The sequence below is a fragment of the Sipha flava genome, unplaced genomic scaffold, assembly GCF_003268045.1.
Source record: "Sipha flava isolate LNK unplaced genomic scaffold, YSA_version1 492_pilon_pilon, whole genome shotgun sequence".
In the NCBI taxonomy this organism is placed as follows: Eukaryota; Metazoa; Arthropoda; class Insecta; order Hemiptera; family Aphididae; genus Sipha; species Sipha flava.
Genome location: NW_020273323.1, coordinates 182,280 through 197,393, shown reverse-complemented (window position 1 = coordinate 197,393; position 15,114 = coordinate 182,280). Strand labels below are relative to the sequence as shown.

The 15,114-nt window shown below is 34.4% G+C and overlaps 1 protein-coding gene across 1 annotated transcript in view; it reads right to left on the bottom strand.

Annotated features, from left to right (window-relative positions):
- The window catches only part of LOC112690182 (vesicular glutamate transporter 1-like), a 74,859-nt gene that overhangs the window by 28,222 nt on the left and 31,523 nt on the right, over positions 1 to 15,114 (bottom strand). The window lies entirely within an intron of this gene.

Here is a 15,114-nt window from a genome sequence, read left to right as displayed (position 1 = left end):
TGTACAAACCACTGTACACTACTATACATACTTCTACTACATAATAATCTTGAACGGGGAAGGAAAACTTGACAACAACGTTGTCGATAAGTAAGTTCCTTCCCGCTAACCCTCACCCCGTACTCCACGGTCCACGAGAACCGTAAAAGTCACATCATCGTAGGCGCGCGCAACATACAGATGGCGAATACTACAGTGCATGAAGACCAAAATACGGTCGACGAAATAGCTCGGTAATCACGATTATTATTAATAACACGAAGGCGAACGCGAGTGGTAACATTTCGTGGGTACCATATCATTCTTCATTACGAAAAACATCGCAGTAGCCGCGCCAACAGTGGCGTACACGACCGATATTCATCAGGCTAATTGCGTCGCCGTTCGGCTGAGCCACCTCCCGCCACAAGTCTTCGTTGCTTCCCCTCCCACCATGAGTAGGGGAGGGTTGGTGATTAATGCGTTTAATATTCATAAAAATCGCTCGTGAAAAAGTCATCATCGCGCGCGAATCAATCATTTGTCCGCGGCCGCGTAATTCGATTACATAATGTTGCACGTGGCGAAGAACTAAAACAAATAAAATATGTAAGTCGTGCGAAAACGAAAAATACTTAATGAAAAAAAAGAAAAAGAAAATTACGTACGATGCAGTGAGTGCAGCTCGAATAATATACATGAAATATGCTATGTATACAGATATTTTGATCACACGCATCCGTAATTACGAGTATACGAATTAATTTTTAGGTTCGGCAAACCAGAAAACATTTTTAACAATTTAGATCCGTACTTTTCACAAATCGTGTATATGCACAAATAAGTATACATGCAATTGTATTCAGATTATTGTTATTCAAAAAAAATTTTCAAAATCTAGTGAGTATAGAAGATAAGCTTTTAAAATCAATCATACAATGGCATTAAGAAAGCTGTTGTTATGCGCTGAGGTATGTAAAGTTTGTGAAAACTGCAATACGCGTTCGCATAGATTTTCGCAATGATTCTTCAATCATATTTTTTAAACAGTTACCTACATAATGAATGTCTGAAATAATCATAGCATTTCCGATAGACAACAGCAGTGTTGTACTACGTTAAAAACAGTAAATTATTTGATTGAGTGCATGAACATTTTATAGGTTACCTGAAATCGATACGCAATTTCAGCATAGAGTTGATTGATCTAAGCGCAAGCCGGATGGTTAAAAATCGTCCGGACGGCAAAAATCTAAACGCAATATTTGGTCATAAATGGGAATTTCGTCACTGGGCACAAACCGCATTTATACCCGAATGATAGTATAATAGTGCGCTGAGCAGTCGTTTTTGGTCAAGCCGACTCGTCGTTTTCGTGGCGGTGGTGGTGCGGTTTAATTACGGTCGGACGCGTGCCAATGGAGAGTAGGACGAGTGGTCGCACGTAGTACACACTGCCGCATCAAAGGGACAAAGGCCGACGGCGACCGAATACCCTGCGCGCTTTGACCGACCGACTGCATCGATGATTAAAGTCGAAAGTCTCGACAATGCTCGTCAGTCAGCGACGTCCGATTAGAAATATTTTACACTCCGTGTACACTGGTACGAGTTGTGTATTATAATATATGTATTGTGTGTAAACGATAAAGCGTCCGGTCGGTCATCACGTGCTTGTGCGTGTACGTGGAGCGATCCAATTAAAATGCGTGTCCCTTTCGTATGTCCGTCACCAGCGGACCACCCGTCGGTGGCCAAATTTATTATAATGAAGTTGTAAGGCAAAAACCAAATATCAGCTATTCCGGATGTCTTGCAGCGCCAACCCATCGAAATCTCGTAATTTTTTTTCTCAAATATTAATAACCGATTTGTAATCATTTGTAACCAACCACCAATTTGAAATTTATATATTAAAATATAATCCTTTAAACAATTTTTAAAGGCACATTGTCAAGTTTTAGTATTAAATCCCGAAATCCTAGTTGAAAATTATATCAAAACGTTTAGGACGAAATTTAGATTTCAGAGCGCTGGATTGACAAAACTTTCAGAGATCTTCATATAATCTTCTAAATAAAATAAACAAAATATACGTTTCTACTAATAGAGCCCATCCCCGTCCCCTCGAATGTTTGTAGATCAGGCACCTCAAATAAAATCATAGATTTTTGGCGTTCATGATCGGCTTGAAAAGACAATAATTTTAATAATAATTATAATAATTATTATTACAAAAACGCGTGTTTCGGAAATTTCGACCGAGTGCTAACGAAAATTATCGAATTAACGTCGTACTCGGATAATACTTATTTATAGAATTCCGTGATCGCCGTAGCGTATTCAGTATAAAAAACAGTTGCATGTAGCCACCAAAACATGTGGGTCGAGCCGGTAGAAATCTCACGGTTTTCCGTTCGCATTTAACGCTTGGAAAATGAAAACATCCTAACCCACCGCAAAAAATTATCACGACGGTTCCAACGTTTTCGTCCAAATGCGTGTTTTTACGTGATATACACCATTACGGAACAAGTCACCTGAGTCATATTTATTTATGAGTGGGATAGAGTGTTTCTTATAAGGTAACAGTTTTAACGATTTATAGAAGCCTCTTTATACGTACGGACATTTTTGACGTTTGTTAGTAGAGAAATGTCTTTTTACAAAAATATGCCATACAGAGCATTTATAGATTTTTTCGGCAACACGACGCGATAAAAGTGGTTTTTGATTAGTAAAAAATACTTATACACTTAAAAACGTCGGTAGATATAAGATACTGTATTTTTCTTAAACGTGACAATAACTCGATATATTACTACAGAATATGCGCTTATACTGACCGAGTGCAGGGTTTTGTTCACGTGAAACGAGTTTACGGTCGAATTACAGTGTCGTGTAACGCGTGTGTTTCTCGTAAAATAGAGTACGTATTCCGTTGCTCCCTCCTATAGTTTTGAATTTTGATTGTTTACGGTATTTTACAGCTTAATAAAAAATGTTTTTTTTTTCATTTGCATGGATCTAGTGAATCTGCTGAACACCAATTACAGAAGTAATGGGTTCAATATATTATACAGATCGAATGTCACAGAATTCAAAAAATAAACAATATTATTTTCAATTATATTATCATGATGTACGTGATACATGATTTTATAAGTATATAATTATAATTGTCGTGTAAAAATTAATAGCGATAATAGACATGTTTGAAATAAAATAAAATTTAAAACTATTAATCGGTGTGCGATGATTAATTAGTATAATGTGAACATAATTATTTTGAAAGTGACAAATTTGACAAATGTATAATACCAACTGCTAAAGCGATCGTGTAAGCATTAATGACATTTTCAATTGTATTTCTCGAACTGTAAATGAATGAAACGTTTTGAACTTGCAATTGACTATATTTCTAAATTTCAATGGATATCGATTTGGGCATTTGTATATATTATATAATATTATATATAATACATTCCTTATATTTTGTAAATAGTTTGTAGTCGAATTCATCTCGTCCGAGTATTTATATACTTGTGTATAATGTGTGTGTGCATGTACGTATTATAATGCGCTCAGAGAAATACAGAGAAATATACAATAAATCCCTTTTTTTCTTCTCGTATATAGGGGACGCAAGCGCAATAAAGGCTATTAATTTCAAACCCCCTTATTTTTGATACCGGAATCGCCGTCGGTTTTTTCCTTCTAAAGAGTTTTTATTTTTTACGGATAAAATATCAATGTTCGACGAACCGTTAAAACCGATCGGTTTCAGAAGCTGCAATGTACAACGGCGATCGATCGGTAAAATATGAACCGGCACACGGCGTGGTTACTATAGTATATTGTACAAGTTTGACCATCGTGGAATTCTGGTGCAAACAGAAGTGTCTATTCGTTTATCCACTAAACGTCACAGTAATAATTTTCATTGAGCGTAATAAAAACAAGGTTTCAAAACAATCAATAATATTCTACTGTCGAAAACATGTTTTTATCGAGTTTAATGCAAGCAAAGTTTATTTTCTACGTCCGCGTAGAGGCACCACTAATGACCACTAATGTAAACAATAAAATGGCATGTCTTTACACTCTAAAATCAATCATAAACAATTAATAATAAATAATGAAATAATAAAAAAATTTAATTTAATTAAAAATTAATAATACTATCGACGGTCGTGTTTAAATCGAGAACCGGTCGAAAAAGAAGAACGGGCGCACAGATGATAACTGGTTTTTTTCTTACAGTTTAGACACAAATCTAACGTGAAGCAACGTGTGTTCCCGGGACATCAGTGTGACACATTCGTCATTCAGTATGATAGAACCCCAACTGTATTTGTGTATAATAATATGCAACAGTGCTGCCGAAGAAATGATCGAATTAATTCACGTTTTATAATCGCGTTATCGTTAAGTAGATTTCGTCGTATTGTGTGCGCTATCGACCGGGTCCGACCAGATATCCTTCGCTTTAAATTTCAAAGTTTCCTGTTACGTACATGCGCTCCTGTTGCTCCCCCACCGTCCGACCGTCCGTATGCCGTACGGTAAAGCATTATAACGTGCGAGCCTATAATATACGACTAAAAAGATTTTCGATTTTTCGTCCCGTAAAGTCGTTGGATTTCATCGGAACTCTAGGTAGGCTGCTGAAGCTTTACAGTTTTATATATATATACTCCCAGAACGCTTTCGCCGCCCACTTGGATTCACCGCCCCACGTCTATAACCGTAAATGTTTCATAACCTCATTTGCATTCGGGTTCGCCGCCGCCCACTGTTTAACCGTTTGCCGCGTCGCCTTTCAAACAAAGCGGGTATTTTTAACTCGATTTGCATCAACCACCGGCGTGTTTTTCGCTTACGTTTACGGTATTCACTCGGTCCGCTTTGCTGCTGCAACGATGAAGGGTGCCGAAGAAACCGAATGCATGTGCAAACACACACACACACACACACACACACACACACTCATTTATTACAGTAAATGTAATATAGTTGATTGATGTAGATATATATGTTGTATATATATAAAGTGTTACGTCATCTAGTATATTGTTTGTAAACGTTACCATTTAGATTGAAAATGCACGAGTTTCAGAAGACTTAATTCGTAGTGACTTTGCATATAACCATCACTTGTTTTCAGTTCAGTTCATCGCGATCCGAGTGAACGATAATGCTATACCGATTATAATGATATGAAGTTTGGATATTACGATTTCGCCACGTTGAACGACTGCAGTAGACGGATGTCCAGTATGCTTAAACTTATAGGTACTCGTGTATTGGATACGTGTATTCATTACGTCCACGGAACGGGTGAAATCTTTGATTGTTTCACGAAAACGAAAATCCGCTTTAATCGTATTAATTTAGCTGAAATACTTTTAGATATTAAAGGTTATTTTAATTTAATTTCTTTATACCATAGCTACCAGATGGCTTAATATAACATTAATATAAATTTAAAATATCATGTACTTAATAGATGATATTATTTCATACAAATATGAACACGGATGAAATCATGAGTATTATTAACCAAAAGAAATAGTATTTTGAGTGTCGTAATAATACGAAAATCATGATTAGTTATTCGCAATACACATTGTTCTAGCCTAGGAAAGTTTTTTTGGAAAATTAGATCGGCCAATCTAATGGTATTACCAGAAACACGGTCGCTAGTCATTTTAAATCACGAATACAACTAAATTAAATTAAATCAATCGGAAAGTGAAAACTGGTTAAAAAAAAAACCATTCTTCGAATAGTAATTTATATTAATATGTACCATTCACTTGCAATACGGTTTTCGTATGCTTAAAAATACGACATAGAGACTTCAGTAAAAAAGATAACAATATATTGCAGAGGGTATATTATTTTAACGGTTATAGTGCCATTATCCCTATTGGGGGTATCTTCAACTCTGAGTACTCATGAATAGCAATATGTAATAGTTCGACATTCGATTGCAGAGGTAAGAAAATCGATAAGATATTACAAGAATGAAAAAAAAACTAATAAAAAACATTTTTTACACGATCAGAACCAGGAAACGATATAGCACCAAATGTGAACAAGATAATTTTCACATTAATATTACGTAACAATTATTTCTAATCATGCGCATTATGATTCACTGTTTTTTCTAAAAATATCTCCTAATTATAAAATATTAATTATTATCTCTTACGATTGTGCAGTGCCAATGACAATGTCACCGTTTATTTTTTCATGGCACACAAAATTACTTAATCAGATATAACTCTAATCTACAATTCAAGGATACTATTGTAAGCGAAACATTTGGTTTTTTCAGCTTTATACGAATATTATGTACGTACAATATACCGTCCTGTACTAATGCTAACCTAACCGTATAATGTTGCGACAATGCAACATCTTCTCGATATTCGCTCGTACCACGTAGTTTATTAGTATTCCACGTCATAATTCACAAGCCATACCCCACACACGCCAATCGTGTATACTTAATATATACTCGTACATATATTTATGATAGAATACAATTGATGGTATATTATATCATATGTATAACCGACGTAGGTCGATCGTCGTCGGGAGTTTCATTACAATGCCCGAGTCCTATACGGCGATAAACAAGGGTGTTGGATGGAAATTGTCGTCATGATCCACTTCACACCCCTGTTAACCGATTTGCAAGATTAAATGGATACGGGGACTTTGGTGCCGCTCACTGCTCCTTTCGGCCTACACCCCGTCACGGGTTTTAAAGTCGTTCACCGTAAAACCCGGTCGACGTCTATAACGCGTTGTACATGTATATTGTATCGTGCTTTATGATGACGTTATTATTATTGTTATTATTATTATTATTATTATTATTGCTATTGTGCGTTTGTCACGGGGTTCACGATGCGGACGATTCGCGCACGACCGTCCATAATATATTATATTATTTCGGATTGAACGTCGTATTCCACGACGACGACGGGACCGGGAAATGTACAACGTTGTTTAGTAAAAATGAAAAGAAAAATGTCGATAACGTGTGATTTTCTTACGTACGGTTTCACATCGTGCCGCACGGTCGACTCGCGTACGTACACGTAGTAAATACCAATAAGTGTTAACGAAATACGAAAGCAATTACGTTTGGATATTCGATCCGTACACGCCGGTGCCAATACAACGTATTAACGGTTCTGCACACTCGCGCGTACGGTATGAACGACGGGAGCAGTGAGCGAATGCACAGAGCAGACAAGCAATATCTGCAAATCGGTTAGTCGGAAAGTTGTGTCTGCTGGTGTGGCGGGGTGGGGAGGATGGGGAAACGCGAACGGTGTGTGTAAACACGAGGTTTTCCAACCCTAATCTACCCCTTTTCCGGGTAAACACGGCCTCTCCAATCTTTAATATCGGACTACTTACGGAACGTCGTCGTCGGTGGCGGCGCAGCGCTGCTGCTGCACGTGCTGCCCCCCAATATGCCCGCCAACGGCAATGTAATTGTCCTGTCGATCAACATGGGATTCATCGTAAACCGACCGACTGTAAAGGGATATCGCGCCGTCTCCCATCGCGTGCTCGTGCCCCGTAACACAATAGCTTTGTACGCTCCAATACCTGTACCAGTATAATATTTTAAATACATGTACGTATTATACCGTGTAGATATCTGTAATGAACTATTTATTCTTTCTCTCTCTCTCTCTCTCTCTCTCTCTCTCTCTCTCTGTCTTTCATTCTTTCGGTACACTCTCGTTTTATGAGCACATTCCGATGATGCTCCGTATACATACGCCGTACGCAATCTCCTTTAAATACGAATAGTTAATAAACGAACAAATTTTCCTTTGCTCAATTTCGTCACAATCATCAATGGGAATTGTATACATACGACTTCGGTATGAATCTTCGCACAAAGCAATGTTCTATTTTCATGAGATCGCGAAAAAAAAAATGTTATAATATATTTTAAGTAATATTATAAGTGTAGCCGATGGACTTCTTCCTATTCAAACATTCATATCACTATTAATCTTAATGATCAAAATTGCTAATTGTGTAACTTCACCACAGATTGTATATCTCCTTTTAATCAATAAAAAAAAGTAATCACACGCATACGCATTTATACTTAGTTACATATATATATACACAGTCGCACAGTAAAATATGTAATTACAGTCTTCCAATGAAGGGTTACGTTAAAAATTTCGACCAAAATTTCTGATATTTCTTAGTTAAAAATGTAATACGTTACGATAGAAATTATCCATTTCTTATTAATACTTTATAAGCACTGTTACAACTTATTGTGTAAGAAATATAAACGAATAGAAAGTTAAAGCAATAGTTTATAGGAACTTTGCCGTATTCAACAGTAATAAAGAACATAGTTACTTTTGTAGTCGGTACACATAAACATGTTCTAAGCACACATAAAAACTACAATACCCAACAACGTTATTATTTAAATTATGTATATTGACCACATTGAAAAAATATAATTTAAGATACTGAACAGGATCTAATAAATAATATAACTTGGGAAAATAATGTAAACAATTAACTCAATAAATCCTTGAGTGATGAAACAATGTGTGATAGAAATTGATCACAATAATCTTAAATGAGTATTGGCAAAATCAGCAAGGAAACATAACAAAAAAATAAGTGGCTCATAGCGTAAACGATAATCTCTTTATATACCTCTGAATTTAAGGTATAAGAAAAATTCTATAAAACTTACATAAATTGTAAATAAATTATTGTCCGAATGAATTTGGTTCACGGTTAAACGTCACATTCGATTCTAAATTATTTTTTATTCAATTACATAACTTTAAAAGAAATTGAACCATTCATTAATCACATCAGTTACTAATAATTAACCTAAAAAATAATTAATATCGCGTAAAAAAAACGCGTTCGTAAGAAAATGAAACTGATCATGTAAAACAAGATGACCTTAAATTGTTATTAATGTTTGTAAATAATATGTCAGACACGAAATTCATAAATGATGACGTGTCTAGTCGATGAATTTAAAAAAGTAACATTCGAGTTACAGAAACAATATACCTTTGTTACCATGCCGTGAATGGTTCTTGTGCATATAAATGTCTTCAAAAAATAAAACTGTTTCAATACTCAGTAATTGCATCAATCATCTACAATGTAGTAAGGGAACAAATATATCCAGTAATATCCGGTTTGGGTACTTTGCAGTTTAATATAATTTCAAATAACGATGATTAAACAATAAATATTATTAACACGTGTCCTTATGTAGTGGAACAAATCCTCGTTTATATAATATATAATGTTTCTCATACATCATATTTGTCGTGAGAGGGTACGGAAAAAAAATAGAAAGCAAGGGATAAAACGTCAGTATACAATTTGACGCAGTCGGGAGTGGAGTGAAAAAATGGATATTTCTCTTTCTCCCTCTATCTGTCTTTCCTCTTAGCACTCTTTAGTTTTTCGTCTGTTGTTATCGCACTCACACACACATACACACACACATCACTAGACGCAGTGCTATTTTACTTAGTACTACTACTATACTACGAAGATGCTGCGGGGCCTGACCATTAGCGATGCACGCGTAATCCCATTCATCCCGTCGGATTATATCTAATTCCGGTTTAATTCGATTCAACAACGGCGGCGGTAACAACTTCCCCCATACGAATCCTCTGCGTTTATAACGGCAGTACAGCGCCTATTATATTCAACGTCCGGACGAGAACAGAACTGTTTGCACGCGATTTCTTTGAATAATGATAATAATGAATTTTTTTTTTTTTAGTTGTTTGTACGGATAAATACAGAATAGTAACAACATAGTATATCATTATTGCGAGGTATAGAAAAGTACACCAGCTATCCAACTAAACAAGGGTTTCAGTACGATTTAACGAATGCAATTGCTTTTAATTTTTCAATATTATTATTTTTTCGTTTTTTTTGATGTCAAAACATTTTATATGACATTCAAACTTTTCCGTTTACCTCATTTACTCTTGTTGAATAACTTTCTAACTTTTTAATTATATTAGGTATAAGGATAGGCGATTTTTATGACAGTTATATCTGAGGTTGTACTGAACCAATTTATGTAGCTTCTTTTTTAATGCGAGTATTTTATATGAAGATGAACCACTTAAAGTTCAAAAATCTAATTAATTAAACAGTTATTAGAAATATTAAAACCTTTAATTTTCCGTGTACTCGATATCGGGTTGGTATCAAAACAGCGATATGGAGAGGGAAGTTTGAGTGGTTACACATTACCGCCGACCACTGTCGTACCTCGAACCTCATCCACTATTAGATAAACGCCCATTACATTACTCGGTTGGACAAAAATAGAATGATGACATAGAATACATAGAATACTCTTTGAACAAATATAATTCTTGAATATTTTTAATCTTATCCTACAAATAATATGAAAGAACGTGTTTTAAATGAAGAATATCTACTTCAAATTCTAGATAGTAAATCTATATTTCCAAGCTTATATAATATATGAACTTAGAAAAATATTATATAAACATATAATATATAATTTCACATCCTTAGAAGGGTCGCCCGTGACACTTACAGGTCTTATTGTTTATAAATACACATTTAAACAATATTTTGATTAACTTAAATTTTTATTTTATTTTAACTAAATTATTAACTTAAAATTCAATTAAATTTTACAGTTTTAAAAAAAAATCAGAATAGTAACTTTGTATACCAGATCATTAAAAAATATTCATTATATTCAGTATTAATAAAGACTAACCCGTTGATTTTCCGCATTTTTTTTAATATAACGTTAATTAAATAATTTTACATTATTATTTATTAAACTAGTAATGGTTAAATTTATTACAATTATCATTAACTTTAAAAAAATTGCAGAAAATCAACTCAATTAGGATCACAAACATCAAAAATTTTAAAAATATCCTGTTTACAATATAATTTCAACTGTTTTCTAAAACTGTAGAATAAAATGTAAAATGTTTATTTTCAAGTTAAAGAAAAAAATTAAATCATCATAAATATAAAGGTAGTGTAATATATATATATATATATATATATGATATTAATGTATATAAAAAGAAAATAAATAATTGAATAAAGTTATAATTATTTTAATTAGGAATATATTAAATAATACAAAAGTTACTTAATTTGTCAAATCATACTGAAACATCCAGTATATACATTCACTGACTATACAGTAATCGTAAAATATGTTAAATAAAACATGAAATTTACTAGGTACCTATATTTTTTTAACGTATCGATATTCCATTGTTCGTGTATTTTACGTTACTATTCGCTTACGCGCACGTGTATAATACCGCTATACATAGTTATGCGTTTTATTTGCTTTTAGAGCCATCCCCGATAAAACAAAATAATATTGTCTAAGTGCGGACGCGGTGTATATGCGTATATTTATAATTACATTTGGCCGCGGTCGGTTCCATTGAGAACTGCGTTTGGTCGAAATAATTTCATTAAATATTCATATTATTCAGATCGGTCGCAATGAAAACAAAACTTATAGTAGTTTGTAAAAGTTTATAAAAGTTAAACTATCCGTACATAATTCGTAATGTTATATAAAAACAAACAAGAGAGTGGAAAAAAATCAAACTGCACGCGTCCTCCAGAAGAGAATTAATTGATACTAATGTGATATTAAAAATCCGATGGAATCGTAAGGAAATACAATGGATTTTATAAGATCGGCATAACGGCAACTTTGTATACAGTTGATCGTTTGGTAAACTAACAGATATTGCCGATAACGAGAGATGTACACAGTGCGGTGCTGTAGAATATACGAAACACATAATATTTATCATTTTTATTTTTATTCATTGAGTTCGTTAAGAAGTAATGAACATGCGAATCATTTAAAATATTTCAAACTGCGGAACACGGATGAACGATCGAACGAACGCTGATCGCACAGCATAAGACATAATATGCGTTTGGACCTTTTTTCAATTTTCTTGCACATGCGCAGAAAAAAGGTACTTGTATAATACGGTTGAAGTGTATACAGCAATATCTCGAATTTCGTTTCCATTCCTTATGAATAAAATGTGCCAATTAAAATCAGATTTTAAAAGTCAAAAGACTCAAAATGTTTAAAATAAAAAAAGAGGAAAGATAAAGAGAGAGAGAGAACAAGACTGTCACCACGCTGTCAGTCGATGGGTCGAATTACACGCGTCATTGTGAACAGACGAGAGAAACGTTGTTATTATATACGCTGATTCACCACGTGTCTCGGGAGGGAGCGCGAGCCGCAAGGAACCCGATCGACACGCGCGGAGGCGATGACATTGCGACAAATCCGGTCTGCGCCCTCGCCGCGGCTCTAATGAGCGACCCCGACTGGCAGGATTTTCCGTTTATTACGACGTCGAAAAACCGATACGGTTACGCGAAACGTTGTGCATATCATTATATTGTATTAATACGATTACACGTTTAGTAACGCATATACGATACGATACAATGACAGAAACATAATTTCCAACAACGGTCCGAATCTTCATCACGCGGTGTATACAGAGCGAGCGGATCCAGAACGGCGTACAGTATTCGACAAGACGATGAACATATGTATAGATAAGTGTGACGAAACACCCCGTATCGCGTTACACCGTGCGCAAACGGATAGCTTCGGGACACCTCTGCGTGCGTCTATCCGACACACGGCGGAGTCCATGTGCGATTTCGACTACGTCCCATACGGTCCGTGTGATTCAATATGACCACGAGTTATCGATACAAAACGAAGTTATAACGCTTCTCTGAAATAATTCATAGCCGTCTGTCGTCGCGTCCAAATGCAACGTACTACAATCCTCTTCAACAACGCATGTCGGTAATTCCTTGCGTTAATCGGCGCAAAATATCACGAAATACGCCTCTATTGGGACGAAGGACCGAAACATGACGCTCGTCGTCGAGTATTTACAGTACACACCAAATTGATGTTAGGGAACCGGTACATTTCAATCGGTTGTACTTTTCACTCGACCCGTGTGTTATAAGACGTGTCCACGTCAATAGTTTATTATTATTAATAATGAACGCCGCTTAAGGATGTGTCATCGATGGCCGTTATTCTGAATCAATAATCTTGTCCTTCCTGATAGTCAACGTTAATCACGAACGGTTTATCGTATCGATTGATATAGGTCGTACATTACATAATTTATAATAATAAATAAAGCCATCGGTATTAAATGTTCGACATCGATACAGTTTTGCAATAAGTGCATTATATTATAAATAGACTACGAGGGCACTTGTAACAGTTGACGCAAATCCTATAGGTTCATTCTACACGTCTACGTCTTCACGAGCATGCGTTGTATTTTCCTGGACAAGACACAAGAACAAGATTCATCGTTTTTTCTATATATGAGGTATACTACTTCGTAGCATCAACAGCAGTTGAACGAATACAGAACGGACCGCAAAATAAACGAAACACGTCGATCACAACATCATTTTCGGCAAAACAATCGTGTAACTAAGACGTATTTATAATTAATTATTACAATGAAACTGTTACTTCAATATTTTGTTCCAAATGAAAAACAGTAGCTAAAATTAATATTTATATTAATTTTATATAATAATGTACATTATTATAGTTTTTAACGTTTCGACTAAATACTCGGAATACTTATGAGTCAATGTAAAATAATTATTTGTAAAGAATATCACGTTTCAAAATGTTAATGTAATGTTCAAAAACTATTTATTCAAATGAAATTTTCTTATATTTATATGAAAATAATAAAAACATAATTTACCATTATATCTATTATACTTTTGTAAAAATAATATTACCGTGATTGATTGCAATTATAAATATATTATTTGGTGTAAATTTACGGTGAAAAATATTAAGTCAATAACTTAGTTCATAAAAATCGTATCATACCATAGAATTACTTCTGATGAAAAATAGTAACAAATGTTTTTTTTCTTTTTTGTAAAAAATTATTAGATCTCATCGATTCCTGTGTTTTTATTTTTATTTGTTAATATAGATACTAATGTGTATTTTTTTTCGTGTATTACTAAATTGTTTTGAACTTAAACTTGACCGTTATTACACTTAGTGTGAAAATAATTTGATAAAAACACGCGTTCGGCTTAGAAATAAAGAAAACACCAAACTGTGCTTATATACATATTTCTTCGACGTTTATCTGTTGGTTATTGTGATTTTTACAAAAGCTAATAGTAAATTCGAAAAAAAAACCAGGCCGGAACACAATTCGAATTCAAGTTTCTCCGTCTGTGTGTAAAAATGACGGTACAAGAAGCTTTTCAATATTTTTTATCGCCGAAGAAATCGGAAAAAAGTACACAACAAAAACTCCCTCACTTAAAAAAGTATAAAATTCGCTATGAATACCGTGTACTATGTATATATTGTACAGTAATTATAAACCTATATATATATATATATTCAAATATAATATCGCTCATAATCTTTTTTTTAATTAATTCTGCTCGCAGGGTATTATAGGTATATACTTTATACGAGTTCCTTTCACATCAAACAAATTTGATACATAATTCTGAAATATATTTATCGTACAGATATATTCGCATTCGAATAAAACAGGATGAGTAATGAGGTTATATTGTTCGTAATCATTATGACATGATAGTATATATATATTTAGTTTTGTTGTGTACATTGCAGATGTACGATATTGCTTCGATCACTTTGGAGGTTTTCTCGCACATAAAATACTCTATCGGGTAAATCATATTTTTCGACAACAATGCGACCTTATCCAGACGGGAAATCTCGTCGCCGCCGTGACGGTATTTTTTTTCTCTAAAACGCATTCCAATAGGGTGATTCCATTTAGCAACGAGACGGATAAAGGATGGATAAATTTTTTTTTTCTTCGAACGAACAACTAACGAAATCGAGGCAGTACGACCTACGTATCCGCCTTTACTGTGTAGGCAGTATTAACAGACAAATTATTTCAATCCAGGCAGTCTTTATGTAAATTTAACCGAGAACACGTATCCCTATACCTCCCGTCGAGATGC